The sequence below is a fragment of the Ambystoma mexicanum genome, chromosome 6q (genome assembly GCF_040938575.1).
Source record: "Ambystoma mexicanum isolate Mex_15411 chromosome 6q, UKY_AmexF1_1, whole genome shotgun sequence".
Classification (NCBI taxonomy): Eukaryota; Metazoa; Chordata; class Amphibia; order Caudata; family Ambystomatidae; genus Ambystoma; species Ambystoma mexicanum.
This window is the reverse complement of record NC_090937.1, coordinates 1,460,367,893-1,460,387,090: the sequence shown is the minus strand read 5'-3', so window position 1 is coordinate 1,460,387,090 and position 19,198 is coordinate 1,460,367,893.

Here is a 19,198-nt window from a genome sequence, read left to right as displayed (position 1 = left end):
AGTTCTCCTCCTATGTCTTCTTGTTCTGGCCATTCCGGCCCCCTCTTCTTAATTGTCAATATTATTCTGTTATGTAGGAGGAATTGACCTTCGTGTATGTCATATTCTTCCACCAAGTCTCGGAACTCCATCCATTGTTCGTCCACTCTCAGATCTCCTATATGCGCTACTCCTTTGGCTTCCCAATGGGATCTGTATGCTGCGAGTGCACTTGTGTCTGTGCCTAGTAATCCCGCTATTGGGATCTGTGTTGAACAGGGATCTTTTGCCCTCTGGAGTCTCCACGCCATCACCCACAGATCAGTTGCAGACTTAAGCATGTTTGGCAGGGTCCTAAGCAGGGATTTGTCGATCCATGGTAATTCCCGTAGCTAGTATGATTTCAGTGCTGGCTGGAAGAGTGTTTTGTCTATTGATTCGTCTTCGCCCAGGCATTTGACCACAAATTGCAGTTGCCCTGCTAAGTAGTATTTTTAGAAATCTGGCAATCTGATGCCCCCTTCTTCAAAGGCCCTCTGTAGGATTGTCATTGCGATCCTGCACCTCCCTCCTCCCCACAAGAACCTTCGTATTATTTTGTTCAGCTTCATGAAGAAAGCTCTGGGTATGGCATGAGGAATGTTTGTAAAGTAGTATAACAGTTGTGGGAGTACTACCATCTTCAGAATGGCCGCTCTTCCCATCATCCCCAACAGGAGTGTCCCCCAGAAGTCCATGGCCTTTTGTGTTTTCTCTAGGGCTACCTGTGTGTTGCGTTCGTGCGATTCTGCAGTGTCGTGGTGTATCTCTATCCCCAAATACCGGAAGGAGCTTGGTGCCCATGCTAAACCCATGTCTGGAAGTTTGTCTCAGGGGACACTCGGAAACAGGACAGACTTTTCTTTATTGATGGCTATCCCTGAGAGCCTGGTGTATGCGTCCACCATTTCTAGGAGGCAAGGTAGGTTAGCACGCGGGTTCTCCACGAAGAGGAGGATGTCGTCTGCATACAACGAGATCTGGTGTACTACTCCATCTATTTCTATCCCTGTGTCCCCATATTCTGCCCCGAGAAAGACCGCCCACGGTTCAAGAGCCAATATGTATAACATTGGTGACAGTGGGCAGCCCTGTTTGGTTCCTCTGTATATTCTCCAGGGTTTCAAAATGTGTTTTCCCGTTTTCACTCTTGCTCTGCGATCTCTGTACAGCAGCTTAATCCATCTAAGGAACCCTTCCCCTATACCAAAGTGGGCCAAGACACTCAGAGTCTCCTCCTTATGATTGAATAACATGCCCTGCTCAAATCTAAAATTCCCAAACCGCACAAGATCACAAACCCCTGGTTCAGTGATGATCTCATCACTCTTTGCCAAATCCAGAGATCTTGTAAAAACCTTTACCGCAAAAATCCCTCCCATACCAACCACGCTAACTATGTTGCAGCATCCAAGTCCTACAAAAAAGCAGCCTTCTTATGCAAGGCCAACTCCTACAACACCAGGATTGCCGACGCTAGCCCCGAATGAAAAGAATTGTTCTCCATTTTACGAGAACTAGAAAACCCAGCCAGCCCGAACACCAATGCCCAGTCTGACAAAGAATCATGTACTACCATTCAGGGTGCCCTCACCAACAAAATAAACCTACTCTGTAACACAATTAATGCAGAGACAACCCAACTCTCCTCCAAAGCTACTGCCCCATAACCCTGCCCCCCTAATAGCCCTCTCTTCATGGATACAACACTGTTCTCCTTCTCCCAAGTCAGTCTCAGAAGATCACATACCCAAGTCTAATTAAGTGCCACGTTGCCTAAGGGCTGTTGTGCACTCTACAAACGTGAATAAATAAGTAAATATCCTATCACTTAAACCCTCCAACGGCAAGGGTGATGACTGTCCACCTCACATTTGAATACTCTGTACGCCCACCATAGCTGTGCCCATTACCAAATATCTATGAATGCCTCCTTCAAGACCAGCAATGTTCCTAAAGGTATCAAATCAGCCTAGATGACGTCACTCCTCAAAAAAACCTTTCTTGACCCCGCCATCCCTACCAACAACCTCCCCATTGCCACTGTCCCCTTCCTGCTCAAAATTCTTGACCACGTCCAACACTTTCTAGAGGCCAACCATATCCTTGCCTCAAGACACAGTCGGAGTTCCGACCTAAGCACAGCACCAAAACCATTCTGTTGGACCATAAAATGCAGCTGGACAGCATCCGAGATGCAGGGAATCTTGCCATACTCCTCCTTTATCCCTCTGCTGCCTTTGACAGGTCAACCAAGATTTACTGTGCCAACATCTGGCTTCTCACTTCCTCTTCTCCTCTGACGCCATTGCCTGGGTGAAATCCTTGATTGGAGATCGCACTTCAAGAATTTGCATTGGAAACTCGGCAGCCGATCACATTCGATCACCATTGGGTGTTCACCATTGGGTGTAGCATAGAGTCTGTTACCCACTCTCTAAGACACTTATATCAAGCCACTCTTCGACATTCCTGACTCCCTTGATATCACGTTAACTTTGCTGATGGTACTCAGATTCTCATCCCCATCACTGGCAATCACTCCTAGGACACCATCACCAACAACATGAAATACTCCACCATCCAAAATTGGATGGCCGCCCACAATCTTTTTCTGAACGAAGATAAGACCAAACTCCTCATTGTGGGCTCCACATTCCACCTCAACAAGCTCTCCACCTCCTACGCTACTATCCCTATTGATGGCACCTCCATCCCTATCCTCAAACATGTTAAAACCCTGGGTGTCTCCCTGGACGCAGAACTTCACATGTCTAAACAAATCAAAGCCTTGGCCCCATTTGCTGCGCACAAGGCAAAGCTCATCTCCCTAAGCAGACAATTCCTGTCCCCACCCAACTGTCTTATGCTGGCAAGAACCGTCATCATCAGCAAGCCAGACTACTGCAACTTCTTCCTCACTGGCACGTCTTCAACCAACCTCTCCAAGATTCAACTCCTCCAAAACAAAGCCCTTTGCACAGCTTTGGGCTTGTGCCGTTCTCTTTGCCACTCTGACTTTGGCACGTCACTACATCTACAGCTCAGCCCCCACCTACGTGAACAAGAGCCTCTTGCTGAAACAACACTCTCAGAGTACATTTTTGGCTGCTCCCAGATTAAAAAAGTCCAGAGCTGGAGGGGTCAGCTTTGCTGTCAATGGCCCCTCACTCTGGAATTCCCTGCCACCTTGCATCAACTTGCATCAAGGATGAAACATCGTACATCATCTTCAAGAAACTAATCAAGACCTGGCTTTTAACAAATATGATTAAATTCACGATTTCCATTTCAACCTACCTCCCGCCCCCCATGTACCTCTTGATTGCCTGAAGCCCTCCCTGATAATGTACAAACGCTGTGATAACCTTGGGTCTAGGCATTACAAAAATGTTATAAATAAATAAATAAATACCACACATACAGATACATCCATGCTCACAAAATCATGTCTTTCTGTGCCGTGGTGGTAGCTTCAGTCTACTCTCCCTGCAGTTATGGTCTCCAATCTTAGCATGATTCAGGAAGGCACTGGCAGGTGGTGCAGGAAACATTTGTGGGATCCGAGGATCCAAACCTTGGTTTCCAAGTCACTCAAGTTGTGTGTTCGAGCGAGCAGTCCCTGTGTGTGCGGCTGATATCCTCCTGAAAGAATTTTACTATTCAGTTGAGACCCTAATTTGGCCAAGTTGGTGGGACAGGTAGAGGGGGGGTCCCAAAATGTGTGGCTGCTCACCGTAGCCTCTCCCCAGCTCCTCTATTGGGTGTAGTCACCTAGATTTCAACATTAAATCCCATCCTGGTAAAATGCCACAGACATGTTATTAAACATTGTCCAGCCCCCAAGGTGCTTCCTGTGAGTGCAGGACATTTTAGCATTTCAGCAGTTATTTTCACAGTGAAACCGTGAGACATAATTACGCTACATTTGCACTTTGTGAGGGGTTGCAAGCAAGCTAGTAAGGCAGGATTTATTAGCCAGTGCAGGCCCACAATATGTACTGTCTAACTCACCACCTACCCCACTTCCCTCCGGTCTTTATATAAAACATAAAAACAAGAAATACCAGCTGCCTCACTTCTTCCACCTTTTTTCCTCTTCGTGCATCCTTCAACCCATTATGGCCTCCATGGATATAGAAAGGGGACTCTTTTGAGAGCCTACCTTCCTCGGCTTCATTAAGTATGGGCATTTTTATTTGTGGTTTCATTCTTGATAATCAAGGCAGCCACAATGTCTGGGCCAATTGCTATTGGCGATTAACGCTTGTGGGCGGGCTGTTCCGATTGGCAGTGGTGACATAACCTTCGGTAGATGCGCTTGCTTTGCTCGGGTACTTACTTTCTGCTTGTGGACCATTAACCAGTCAGTGCATGCTCAAAAGTTTATCGACTATATGGTACATCACCCCCGACGTTTGAGGGACCTTTATCAAAGATTTGTGTGAAAACTTTAGGCTGACAGATTACCTCCCAGTGATTACGGCCAGCCTTTCATCCTGTCTGACGCCACTAAAGTTTGTGAAGCTTGGTTGTTAGCGCTTTTATACACAGCACTTTGAAAATAGATGTGGCCTGATTTACAAAGCGTTTTTCAATGGGTTTGCGCCATTGTAAAACGCTTTTTTGTTAATCAGGCCCGTAGCGCTTTATAACTATGACTTTACGGTTGCCATGACTTTAACCAGACACCAGGGACTGAAAAGCCCCCCACTGTGGAAACTGCAGCAGGCCTTTCCAGACCATTAATGCCTGCTGTGGAGAAGTGAAGAACTCTGTTTAAGCTATTAGAAGCACTTATTCTTCATCCCGCTGTGTGTTTTCTTGTACATATTTCCCACTAAACGCTAAAGCTAAAAAACATAATTCTAAGTCTAAAATGAAGTTCTGCTGTCAAGCTCACATTTGTAAGAAAAATTAAAATAATCGTTCTTTCTACATCGTCGATACTAGAATGGGTTCAGCAAGCGAAGTGCAATCATGCCTTTGTATTTTAATAGGCCGCTCTTTCGGTGAAATCCATTTCTTAGAATATTTCCAGCTGTTAATCTAGGCCTGTTGCTTCCTTTTTTCAGCTCTTCTGATCACAGGAACAACTGCCAGTCTCCACGAAAAACCATTTAAAGTCAAGTCAATGAAGCTTTACAAGCGTTTGGCTCTCAGAAGCAATTTCCCAACAAGCAATTATTCCTTCCTCTATCACGCAAGGCCCAGGAAGCCTTTCCAAGGAAAATACGCCTCCTCTCTTCAACTCAACACTCGAACAATCCAAACATTCTTTTTCTGATCTACCCTGGCAAAAAAAGCTTGAAGGAAAGACTATTCTTTGGATCCTGTCAATGAGCTGACGAAATGCAAATATTTTGTGGAATTAAAGAAATAAAGATTCAAAAAATGTGGAAGTGCCTGGATTGGTCAATTTCACTGCAAAAGATCAATAGGGGAGAACTTTAGTGTTTGAGATGTTGTTCGTAGAACCAAGTAAATTTTCCTTACGATTAAAAGCAAGGATTCTTTCTTTGATGCGGATAGAATGAAAACAGCGTCTTCATGTCCTGGTTCATATCAAGAAATTTTGGGAATAAGTAGGATTCATGTGGCGGTGAAAATCCGAGCCAGTCAAGAGATGATTTTTGGAGCATTAGGTGACATCGTTCCTTTCACTTCCAAAATATCTATGTGCAGTCAAGGGCGTTTATTTTTTCATCTCTTGCTTTACATGCAGGGAATGTGACTGGCAAGCACATGGGTATGACATGTAGTATGCAAAAATGTGTAGGAAATTCATCACATTTCCATTTCTTCAGGCCACGACCATGTTTATTTTGGTTATGAAAATATAGGATAACTCAAAGCGGTACTTTTATAATCAAATGCTCCTTTCTTATATTGGTCCAATACAGCGACCGAGTTGGGGGAGATTTATATGTGTTCTATTGTTTCCTTTCTGTGATGGTATGTCCAATTCACTAGAGAAAGTGTTGCAAATCTGTTAGTGTCAAGCAGTTATACTGTTAATATTGTGTGTGAAGTTGACTATAGAACCAAGAAACTGCTCTCATTGTCTGTTGTAGTTGCTCACAAGTGTTTACACCATAACAAGCTCTCTTTTTCCGGTCATAAACACATCTTGGTTTAGATGCTTGTATACTGAAGAGGGGGCACAGTTAAGGTTGTGAATGACCTGTTCCTCATATGTGAATCAAATCCCCCAATTTACTCCACATGTCAAAGCCAGCACAATGCTCACTTCTGTCGAGGTATCCCCTGCATTTAAATACCGGCTCCATTGAGGCGACTGGGATAGTTACACATTATTCCTAATTAAAACCACTATTAAGCGGTTAAAGGGATGCACATTGTTCGACTCGCTATTAAGTAAAACTGCATTTAAAGGTTTGTTATGGAAGATTCTTTGGAAAACCGATCGGGATGAACTACATGCATTTTCCCCTTTACCCGCAAATGCCTGCTGGGCTCAGTTATGTTCCAGATGTGGGTACACAGCAGACACAATATTGAATCCGCTGCACAGTAAAAGTAGACTTTCTGCACTCAACTAGAATAATATCCATCTAAGACAGCAATTATATGTCAATATTATGCTTTTTTCTCATTTTTCCGTGGGATTGTGGGAACTCTTTGGCTAATGTTGTATATGTAATGTGGAATGCGACATGTGCACTCTGTGTTATGGAATGCTACGTTAAACTCTCCTTTCGCACCATTGAATGCACATTTTTAAGTTCTGGTGTAGTGAGAAAATTCACCTGGAATGTGCACATTTTTGTTTCTACTTCATCTGTGTTAAGGATCGTGAAGTCAAAGATAAGTATGAAACACTTATTGTTCCTCCCGTTGTGTGTTTTCCTGGACATATTTTCCACTAAACTACATCGAAAAAAACATAATTCTAAGTCTAAAATGAAGTTCTGCCGTCAAGCTTACATTTGTAAAACAAATAAAAACAACCGCTCTTTCTACATCGACGATACTAGAATGGGTTCTATGATACAATAAGACAGACTGAAGAGTGGTGTTTGTGTTTTAAGCAAATGGCAACATTGATTGGCACAGACTTTGGAATGTACTTCTGGTCTCCTCAAAACCACAAAGAGATGTCTTTGAGCAAAATGATGTAAAGTTCACTTAATGCATTTAAATATACAGAGAGGCATCTATTTAAGCCTAGGTGGGACACTTTGATTGTGGTGTTCTTCTGCTGTTCCAGGCGTTGGAACGGGGGATAATGGCCCAGCAGCCCAAGTTATCGGCCCGAACGAAGTGAGGCTGGAACGGGAGATGAAGGTCATTAGCACCATGGGTTACCAAAGCAGTTACCCGGGGTGCTATAAAAGGATTTTTCTTCCTACAAGAGAATGCACGTGGTGTCCCGCTGTAGGAAGTAACATCCTTTTCCAAGATGGCCACCATGGAAAGGGAAGTAAGGGCTCCATTCGGAGCACCTCTTCTCTTTCCATGGCAGCTGGGGGAAGCTGAGAGGATGGTGCGGCTGAGGCGGCGACAGCCGCTGCAGTTTTAATAAGTTAAGTAGGGGAAGGGGGTTCGTAAAGAAAAAAAACGGGGCAGTGGTTGGGGGAAGATGGCGGCGGGCGAGCCAGACGTCAGACGACGGGTTTGTACCAGCAGTTCATTCCTAGCCACCTGATTAGCTGGCTCCCCTGCCGAGGGTGCTAATGTAAATTATTACATAAAGCATTGGTAGTCAAACTTTTCATGCTGAGCCCCCGCTTGGGCAAAAATATTGACGCTGAGCTACCCCAAACACCATTTTCTACTTAGATTTTCGATTAAAAGCAGTCACTGTGCTCCCTTTAGGAAGAGCCTTGTAACCCACTCTGGACATCCTTCTGGCCCCGCAATGGGGGCCAGCCCCACATTCTGGAGACCCCTGGCATAGGGAGTGGGGAGTGTGCATGGGCGTGCTTCACCTTACATTCCACTTATGGGGTTTGCGTGCAGACATTTATGGGGTCATTCCATAATGGGTTGGAGCACTCATTGAAAGCTGCAAGGCGTAATGCTTTTATGCCTTTATTTTATGCTCTAACACCTTTTCCTCCTGACACAAGGGGAATGAGGGGCGGGGAGCAGAGATAACATTTCTGACATGCTTTCCTCCTCAGTCTTGCCTGAGCACTTTGTCTTATGCCTGCTTGAGATTTTCATGCTGGCATAGAACATTGATTTCTATGGAATCTGCCTCGAATTAGCACCTGCTAATGAGCAGGTGGATTAAATAGGAATCCATTAGTAAACATTGCCTGCAAAGCGTAGTGTAAGAGTAAAGCATAAAGGTGATGTGTGTCCTTGTTTTACTCTTTACTTTTGCACCCTGTGTTGCAAAAGTAGAAAATTGGACCCACCAGCACGTAAATACAAATGTTATTTGTGCCCTGCATTCAATTTGCATTTGATTCATAATGACCCTGATATAGTTTCATCTTATTTTTTTGTTTTAATTCCGGGGATGTGCTTAGTCATCAAAACCTCAAGTGCTTGAATTAACAGGAAACAATGAGGCATGAGCATCAACAGATTTGAGCAAATTAAGACGGCAGCTGCCAGGTAAGATAAAGTTGATTAAGTCTATCAAAAAAGACGGCTGGGCGAGCTTCCACAGCTCACTTTATTTTAATGCGTGTGATAATTATCAAGGCAAGACGCCAGAAGAGGTATGTAGCCACTGCCACACAGCATTCAATTTTTATTGCTAGTAAATTACTTTTCGTGTTTAAACTACGAATGTTCCCATTACTTTTTACAAAATGTTTGATATAATTAAATATATTATACAAATGCACAGAATAAATATTACTTATTGGGTCAAATAAAGAGATACACAAAAAAACAACCAATCATGATAACAAATCACACTCAATGTTCATGTTTCTTAAAACGTCAAAAATTACAATACAAAACTAATACTACTGGTATCTATGGCCTTAAAGATAAATAAAGTTGTTAAGGTAATATCATGAAGTAGTGAAACATATTCATCATGTTTAACAAATGAAATCTTAGAGGGTGGGCAGCAAAGTATGTGGTACCCTCTGAGCTTGCATTGGCAGCTTGGCATGTGTTTAGCCAGAGTATACAGATAACATAGTGCAAACTGTGTGGCTGGTGAAAGCTGGCATTGCCCACAATTACAGTGAAATAACCAAATCAGAGACACTAATGGACACACCCCAGTAGGGAATGAGACCAGGACCAAGTGCAAGTGAGGTAAAAGATAAGACTTTATATCAAGTTAAAATGGGGCAAGCAGAGGACTCTGCTACTCCGAGAGCGCTCTGCCCAAACGAGAGATACACATTATATTACAAAAACCCATCATCTATCACGTGTACTATAGGGGACACAATAAGTAATTTTCATTGGTCAATGGGGACTGGTCAGTATGTTTCATACAGCGATGATGCTTCAGGATTGGTCGGCTTCAGATTGTAACTTCTTGGAGCACGCAGGTCAGCTGGACTCATCTGGGAGGGTGCGGGTTAAGGCAATGTCCACGTTGCTGTAATTCATTCTAGCTAACATTTGTCCTTTTGGCCACACATATCTTAGCATTATTCATAAATCTCAATACACAATATATATCATTAGACTTTCGACCTGAACAATAAAAGTAAGAGTACATGAGTCCAGGTGCCTTATCTAACACAGTATTTCAAAAGCATATTAATCAAGTATCTCCTTGGATCTACTACTGTAAGAGGATTCAATTCAACACTACAGCTAATCAACGCCTAGTCTAGAATACTGAATGAAAACCCTTATTGATATATCTTTATGTCCAGTTCATGCGTTCTGGATGACTACCCCTATATAACACCCCTCTCTTGGAATCCCCCTGACCCCACTGAGCCAAGAAGTAGTTCTGTTTTGCAAGTTAAAAGGTTTATTTGAGAATTTAAACAATATATATATATCACACTTTATAATAAACTAATAATTGAATATCACACTTAATCTGAGCAGTAATCAATAATGGATAGTCTGGCACTAGCACACTTGTGAATAGGAACAGAAGAATAAGGTGGTAGAGAATACTTTATATAAGTTCAGATGGATGCAATGTTGAATGAAAATGCAATACAGAAAATACTCAATATGATTTCAACAAAACAATGTAATCACTTTTCTCTGGCAATCTCCTCCCCCTTTATGCAATGCAAGGAAATGGAAGGAAGCACACAGTTCTCAGAAATGCAATCAAATGTAATTCAGTTCACCCCAGCAAGCTTAGACTACAGAAGTTTGAAACACAGGCCCAAAATGTTTTTATATGTGCTGGCAATGAAGTGAAAAATATGCTAAAATGCTTTTAATTCCCTCTAGAGGTTCAGGGTGAGTGGTATCAAGTTAATATTAGTCCAGGCTCACTCTAGCAATGATTCAGGGATGGTTCTTAAGAGGCAAACGAATTTTTAGCAAGGAAACTGCTGTTTTCACACGTGGAGAAATTTGCAAATCGCGGTAAATTCACGAGTGCGTTTTTCGCGATTGTGGCAAAAGTGTATGGAGTAGGAATGCGATCTAGGTTCGTTGAAAAGCCAAGATTCCCAGCTTTCAGAGGAAAGTTACTGCACGTCTCTAAGACAAACGGTCACGGAGATATGAGCGATATGGTAAAGGTCGTTTTTCAGATTTGAAATTTTAAAGTTCAAAGTGACAAGTGACAGCTAGCAGCTAGAAAATGACAGGTGACAGCTTTTAGGCAGTTCTACTTAGATTAAAATAGATTGAATTATATTATTTTAACTAAGAGATTGGTTCTGCACAGTTCTGCTAGGTACTCACAATATATTTTTGAATTAGGCCTCGCCACGGATCTGGTCAGGTTTTGGACTGGACTCCGGTCTGGTCTGGGTCTCTTCACAGTGATCTGGGTCAGCTCTCTGGTTCTGCTAACAGCGGTCTGGGTCAGCTCTGCTCTGCTGGTCTAGCCTCTCTGGATTCTGGAGATTGATGGATTTGAAGTCTGGATCTCTGGATGTTGTATGGTCCGGCAGCATGCTCCGCAGCAAATGGAATTGAATGTCCCTATCTGTCCTGACTGTCTGCTTTTATGTGTTTTGAAAATGGGTGGAAAGGCTAGCTTCCTAGGCCCTACCCCTCTCCATTTGTCATTGGCCACTTCCTCCTCTCCCCCTTGATTGGGGGAATGAAATGAAGTGTCATCATGATGAGGTCTGTTTATGGTACAGAGAACCCACCCCTGTCAAATTACACACAATCTATATTTTGACCCAAAAGACATATTTGCACAGGTACACATTTGTTTAAAATTACATGCACCCATCACATATCACAGGAGGTATACCCTGTCCAAATCTGCTCTTCCTGGGAGCTTGCATTGAGAAATGGCAACATATTTCACTTTTTGGTCAAGTTACCAATATCAGATTCTTACTCAAATTTACCCAAATGTGTGCAAGGCATGCAGGCATTGATTGATGAAGTATCAGACTTTTAACATGCATACATTTTAAGTAATACCCTCTTAACTGCTAGCATGCCCCCAGATCATGCCACCGGTTCTAAAAACCTCTTAAAATGTGGGCAGAAAAATCACAAGAATTATGGTATCATTTAAATAATTATGACACGTCCGTACTATGAGTTATTCATCTTTTTCTAAAACCATATTCTGGCTACAGGGGTGTGTCTTTTCAGGTCACATGGTACAGAAACCAGTTTTTCCACTTTCTTCAAGCTCAGGCTCTGTCTCCAGTTTCTCCCCCTCCCAGTTTCTGCCAAGCCAGCTTGCTCTCACATGCAGTGCTCCTCCCCTTTCCTTCCAGGAGGAAGCCACATTTACGACTCCCACCAATAAAACATTTGCCTGAGTCAGGACAGGGCTTTGTTCAATTTCCTGCAGAGCCCAGGTAATTCAATCAGAGAAGTGTCAGATCCCTTTTGGTGGGAACAGCAAAAGGCAGCTGGCCTGGGAACACAGCTGTAGTGCAAGTCTCATCTCCTGTCGGGGGTAGCTGGTGGGCAGAATTCAGTTCCTTAAGCCAGGCCCCAGCTAATGTCACTTTTAGTTACCAAGTTTTCTGCATTCAAATAAAACTAACCATTTTTTACATATGCAGCTAAAATGCTGATTCTAAGTTTAAACTATGACATTTAAACAATTGCAACCTATGTGACACTCAAAAGTAGGTCACTCATTTCTTTTAAACATTTAGGTTTTTAGTGTCTTTCAGTCCAAATTTACTTAAACTGCTGAAATCCACAGCTCAGCCAGTCTTGTTATAAACCTTCAAGTCACTTCAGAATATAACTTTACATTGGATCCACCTCTCAGTAAGTCTTTCTTTGGCCTGCTTTGGGTTCATTTATTCAGTTTTACACAAAAAGAGAAAAAAGTCTGGTGTTGTTTTAAAACGCCGGCTTTCTGATAGTGGTGAGTACTGGTAATGCACCCATTTTTGGGATTTAAGAAAATGAATTTCCCACAATTCTAGGTTGTTTTTGGCAATCAGCATTGCCATTCCCAATGGTTTCAGGCTATTGTGTGGGTAGTCCAATGGTGGTTTTAGGCAGTGCCCTTCTGTGCCCATAACATCGGCAAAATGGGTGGCAGCCTATTCTTCATGCATTTCCCTGGGCATTTTCTGGGAATCTCTGGCCATCATGATGTTTTCCATGTCAGTACTGCACAGTTTTGAGGTAGGGCTTGGATGCGTGGATAAAAACATCCCACACTGCAGGTGTTTTACTCTTTGTTAGTAAAAGAAGAATATATGGCTACATGGGATTAGTGCTATGGGGTGAATCAGGGTGGCACACGGGCGAGGGGCATGCAAATGTTACATCAAAGAAGTGTGGGGTTAAGAAGCCTGTGGTCTATATTTCTTTAGAAGGGGTCTGCTAGTGCTGAGGCGGGTTTGTGGAGATGGATGTTTTTTTCCAGGACCAGGCTTTGGCCCGGTCACACACAGGGCAATGATGTAAACAGAAGAATAGAGAGACAGTGTTTAGCTCATTACACTTCACGCCCAAGCTTCCGTGAGAACAGGACAGCCGCAGAGATGAAAGAGGGGAGGAGGTGGGGGGGTTGGCTTGCTGGCTGTGCACAGAGAATGACGGGAGAGGTGCAGGCCTGTATTCAGCGTTTACATGTGGGCTACTAAAACATTGAGTTAATAGTTAACACAAAATGGAGTCTCGCGACTCATAGGCTATGCACTGTTATGGGTCATTCAATGGTAAACTCACACCTTGGCCAGAGGTGCTCTGTCAACTGCGGAATGAGCATATGTGCATTGTTAGGAATGAAGGGGGGGCTGCGGTAGACCCTTCCTCCCTTACACTGGCATCCACATGCTTGCATCATACAGTCAGGGGGTAAGAGTTAGGAAAAGTGCAGGGACAGACAGAAAGTGATCAATATATTTAGAAGGCATATCAAGTAAACACCAGCAACGTCTATTGAATAGAAAGTGTGGATCACTGTCAGAGATTTGCAAGAGGAGAGCGTGCAATGATGTGTGTTCATATCTGCATAGGAGGTCTATGAGCTCAGAGTACTCCTCAAAGAAAGGTCGATGTCAATAGGGGCTTGTGTTCTACCAACTTCCACTTCTCATCCATAAGTGACTCCACCAAGGTTCCACCTTGCACACAGCCGCAAACTCATTGAATTGCCATCCACTGGCTGCCTTCATAGAGAGTTCTATTTGGAGTAAATACATACTGGCTAGTTTTACTCCCTCAAATGAGGAATATGCTCTCAATGAAAATAATTAAGGAGCAACACATAGGACTTAATTGACAGATATGAGCCTGCCTTCTGCTCCCACTTGGACAGTTACACAGATATTTTCTCATCAGAAACAGACAGTCTGTGAAGTTACAAAAAGGTAACAGCCCGCGTTGCTTTTTCAGGGGGGTGTGAGGTTGGATTAAACACTCTAATATCAGTTATTCACACAAAATGTATTCCAAAGGTATTTTACCAAATTCCACTAAAACAACATGGATACTGTACAATGAATCAATAAGTCAATTTTATCAACATCTGATTTTTCCCACCATTCATACAAACTCATATCTTCACATTCAACCTCTTTACCAAATTTTCTGGCTATGCAAAAAAGAACAGTTTACAGTACAGTCTCTCTTGCCACCTCTTAACCTATTCTCTATTAGATATTTGGCACCATTTTTCTTTTCAAGGTATGCCTTTCTAGGCCACTAAAGTTTTTTTGTGGACTCTGTCTACATATGTTTTGGTCAATTGAGGGCAACCCACTATCGCCCACAATTCTTTCGACCTTCTTCAGGACAACACACAAAAGAGCGGTTCAATTTGCGCTCCCGCCACAGTATTGGTGGAAGATGTCAACAGTTTTACAGTTCCAAATCACCTCTCGAACAATTGGAATGTGGTTCCCGATGCTTACACTACCCCCTTCATTGAGAAATTGGAGGTCAGTGTGAGTTTTTTACAACAACGTATTTTTTGGTTGTTTTGCATAATTTGAGTATGCCTTGATAAAGAAATGAGGTTGGATTAAAATATTTGTATATATGTTTATTTTCCTCAAAATCCACCCCTTCCACACGGAGTAAACCCATTATTACTCTGATCAAGCTGCCTCTGGTTATTCACCTGTGGCATATTTTCGATCTGCTGTGAATTTGACCCATCTACACTGGTCAACATCACCCCTTCAATGGCATACTTTTTTCTGCACTAATTTTGCCTCTTTGCTCTTTCAGGCATCGTCTTTTTTGCAATTTTTTTCCTGCAAGAGTCTGCAGTAATGCGCAATGGTCAGTTGAATCGTCGACCACGGTTTTGCCTCTGTATCTACTAACATCTTGAGCTGCTTCTGTATCGGGGCTGGCAGCCGTTGGAACAGATATGATAAAACACAGGTATAGATTTTCCCCAAGCCTCGTGTGGCCCCCGGGTTCCATGTCTATTGAAAATTCTGAATGTAAACAAGTGGATCACCTCCATCCTGCATCTTTTTCATCATTATAGCTCCCATATCGTACGTGTCCTGATACAGTACTCTAAGAGCTTTCCAGACTGTAGCCCTACAGTTATTGAATGGTGCTCCATCATGAGCAGTGTTGACTTTAGTGACACCAGCATATCCTGCCCTTGTCCACACGTCATCAGCTCTCTCACCAAGTACGGTGATTAAGAGACCCTTAATGTCCCCTACAGCCAATGTGTTTCTTCCCATCATTTTCTCTAATTCATATATCCATTTCCCAGCGCCAGAAGTTAAACTCAGAAGTTTACACCTTAAATTACTCTTGTCCATCTGGGGCCACAGTTTATACTGTGGTCTGGACCCCCTTTCTCTAGCAAGGGAAACTGTGATGCCCCAAACTCATTCTCATCTCTCATTATTTGTCTGTCCACAGCAGGGACAATATTACCACATCGCCTTCTTTCTGGTAGCGATCTTAATCTGCTCACATAAGGCGGCAACTCCCCCCTCTCACCACATGCCTTTTAGGTTGGTCTGACTGTGTCAATGGTTCTGACGTACTAGTTACAGGTGCGTTTAAATCTGACCATCTGACTTCTTTCTCCATCGAAAAACATCCCTCAGGACTGCATACGTTCCCTCTTTCTTCCCCATGGAAGGGGTCTCGATCTTCTTCCGACATTTCCTGTGCCCAGCTCGTGCAACATCTCTCCTCGTCATCTCTATTTAGAGTCAGTCTATCGAGGGACAGCTCCTTTTGCCTCGTATTACATGAGGCTTCCTCCGTGTCATACAACTGAGTGCTCCCAAATCAATCATTTTTTTCCTTCCCCTTTAACTCTTTCTGGGCTTTCATTTCATGATATACTTTATTGATTGCTTCCCCAATGCTCCTAGAGTCAAACTCGTCTTCTAGATTTAATCTACACGGATCTGGTAATGACTCATATTCTGGGAAGAATTCTTCTATGTCCTCCAATTCTACTTCTGGCTGTGGATTTATTATCTCCTTTTCCCGGCGATCAAGATTGCGTGCTCTCTGCCTTCTTTTACGTTCCATATCATTGTCAAATTCTCTTTGTTTCCTTGCTTCCTCTCTAACTCTGTCTTCTTCTTTTTTCTTCATATACCTTCTCTCATTTGCCCTAAGTATCTCCTCATCGTTTCATCTTTGCATTCTCTTATTCCTTAACCTTTGTTCCTGCGCTTCTACTCTTTTTTGTTCTAACCTCTCCTGCTCATCGATCGCTCTCTGTCTGTTATCTCGGTTTCTTTGCTCTTCTGCTCTCTCTTGATTTCTTAACTGCTCTTCTTGCTATAACTGCTCTCATCTTTGCCTATCCTTCCTTTTCGCTCCTTCGTATTTCAATCATTCCTCTCTTTCCTTATCTTTTTTATCTTGCTCGTCTTGATCTTCCTGTTGTTTTACATCCTCAATTCTTTTACCATCGAGTTTAAGTAAAATCTGACCGCCCATCCATTTGTTTTGTAAAAGCTCTATCAATCAGCCTTGTCTCTTTCTCCCTTCCATCTTTTTTTATTTCTCTTCCTATATCTAGAGATGTGCTTGCTCGATCACTTCTCTCCTTATCATGTCTCTCCTTGTCCATCTCTATCAGTATTATTCTCTGTGCCTTCGTCACTGCTTTGAACAGGTGACTCATATGTTGGGTTACTAAACCGTGTCACTGCCTTTAGCTCCCTCAATGGGTATAACCCATCATCTTTCATGCTCTTGTCTCCTATTTTGATTGGGGTGGGGGAAGCAGAGGGCTACTCACCCCCTCTTTGCATACATTAAGTATCCAATCTATAGGAGGTGGTTCATCTTCCTCCTCTTGGTACAACTTCCAAAGCTCTAAATTAGCTAATCGCTTCTCTAGCTTCTTTCCTGTGTATGTTGCATGCAGATGTGTTGTCATATTCTGCAATTGATAGTGACCATCCTTGTGGCCACGGCATAAACATTTTATCTGCGGTTCCTTTAATCCATTACGCACTGTACTGTCTTAGGTGCATGTTTGGGCAACAGCTTGCAGAGATGTGGAGTAATATCCTCCATTCTCAACTCGTCTGTCCTTAACCTGTTTGACGCTCGTTTATTTTTAATCACAGATTTAAAAAGATACGTTTCATAAAAATAATACAATATGAGGAAGCATAAATCGTTGCAAGCTCCAATATCGCTAACCACAATTTTTACTTTAATCTTGCTAAAAAACAACCACCAGGTTCAATTCTAACCAATCAATACATTTTTTCTACATATGACGTCATCGTTTCACAAACCACATAAAACAAACAGACAAACTCAACCGGTTACATAAATCTCTTACGATCTTTTCTCTAAGACTTCTCTTGACTTCAAAAATACTCTGTACGAAGTGTAAATTACCCTTTTAGCTCCGTCTTAAATCAGATCCATTGTCTACGTGTTCCTCTATGGGACTCTAGGTTCAAATTTCTTCTGTTACATTTGTAAAAAATGCAGGCCAGTGCATATTCTCTTATTGTGGCCTCTCTCACCATTATATATTGCTCGTCCACACTCAAGTCAATATCTCATACCCCATATATATATTACACTCTTACTCTTGCGTTATATTTTATCCCACCACCCTCTGTTACTTCATTTTCTTTCTTCACTCATCACCCATGCTTTCGTCAACTCACTCAATTTTTTACTCACCGATATCATTTTTGTCTTCCTACTCTCGGGATCGTCCACCTTTTTTATCCGGCTCTTCAGCCTTCCGATCGATCCGCTTCACGTAGAAGTGGGAGGGGATTCTATGGAAACTAGGGGACCCGTCACACCTGGTCTTGCAAGACTTTTTTTTAAATTACACTAACCACTATCTACGGGGAGCTTCACGTCCTTTCAGTCGAATGGCAAAGGTCGTCCGATATTGCCTAAACTCTAAAGTTTACTCAGATCGATGGCTCTGAACCATCCTCTCTCTGCTACTAAGTGAACTGGATAGTCCAGCCCCTTTTATGAGTAGCAATTACCCTGGAGATGGATGGGGATGCAGACTTTACTCTTAAATCAATAAGAGAGCCGACTCAGGAAGTTGACAAAAGGAAGTCTGTTTTAATATCAATTTTCTAAAACAGGGAGCATAACGACCATCAACGTAATTGTGCGATCGATCCTCTTACTCAATGCATTTAAGAAAGAACTAAACTTTTATAAGCAATATTTGTCATCAATGACGTTAACCTACATGTATACTAACGCCATCCTACGTGGTAAACTACAAAAACGTATAACCATGGGTGATTGGCTCTGAGTGAACATCTAAGTATATGATCCATACTAGTCTAAAATAGTGTAACTATGTGATTGGTTACTTAACATCAGGTAGAGCAACTAAGCCCTCCCCTAAAAATGAACACTATGAACGTCACTAAATACACAACGTCCCATTGATTTACACACTATAGGACCCCTAAATACACAGGTCCTCTACAATTGGTTGGCACTATATACTCCTTCAATATTTTTCCATCTACGTTAGCATCCTGGGCCATCCAGGTGCTGGTGAGGTTGCCTTAACTTTATCTTCCCACCAATTAGCACATCTACCATTACCTCAGTGGTATACTGTCAATTAGGCTATTGAAGCTCGTCCTTGAGAGTGTTCTTAGCGCTGAGAAAATTAGGGAGTGAGAAGCACAGTCTGCCTGTAGGTGTGACCATCTCGTTACTCCAACTTCATGCTTCCTTGTGACGGGAGACCATGGAATCGAGTCTTTGCTTTTAATATTGTTTTCTAATAGGCCTCTGACGTCTTCCTTGTTATGTCCATGCCTTCTGAACAGGAGTCTTGTTCTTTCACATGATTTTGTATCCAATGTCAGTTCACTCCAGTTTGAAAAGCCCTTGGTATCTTGATTCACCCAGCCTCGCATTCTGAAATACACTTGCAATTCAACTTGCTTTTTAACTGCAACACACTGAAATGAGGCCTTTTTGCTACTGTCCAACCTGCTATAATACGTTTAGTGGAAACATCCATAGTTCTCTCATTCCTATATATGTATACGTTGGCACTTGCTGCAATCTATTCTCTATAAGCTTAAAGCTAGCTTTCACGATCACTTTGCTGCTTGCGTTTCTTCTGCATCTGTACACGTGTAAAATAACTTGATATCTTTATCTGTTTCTGTGGCATAAGCTTCTTCACCTT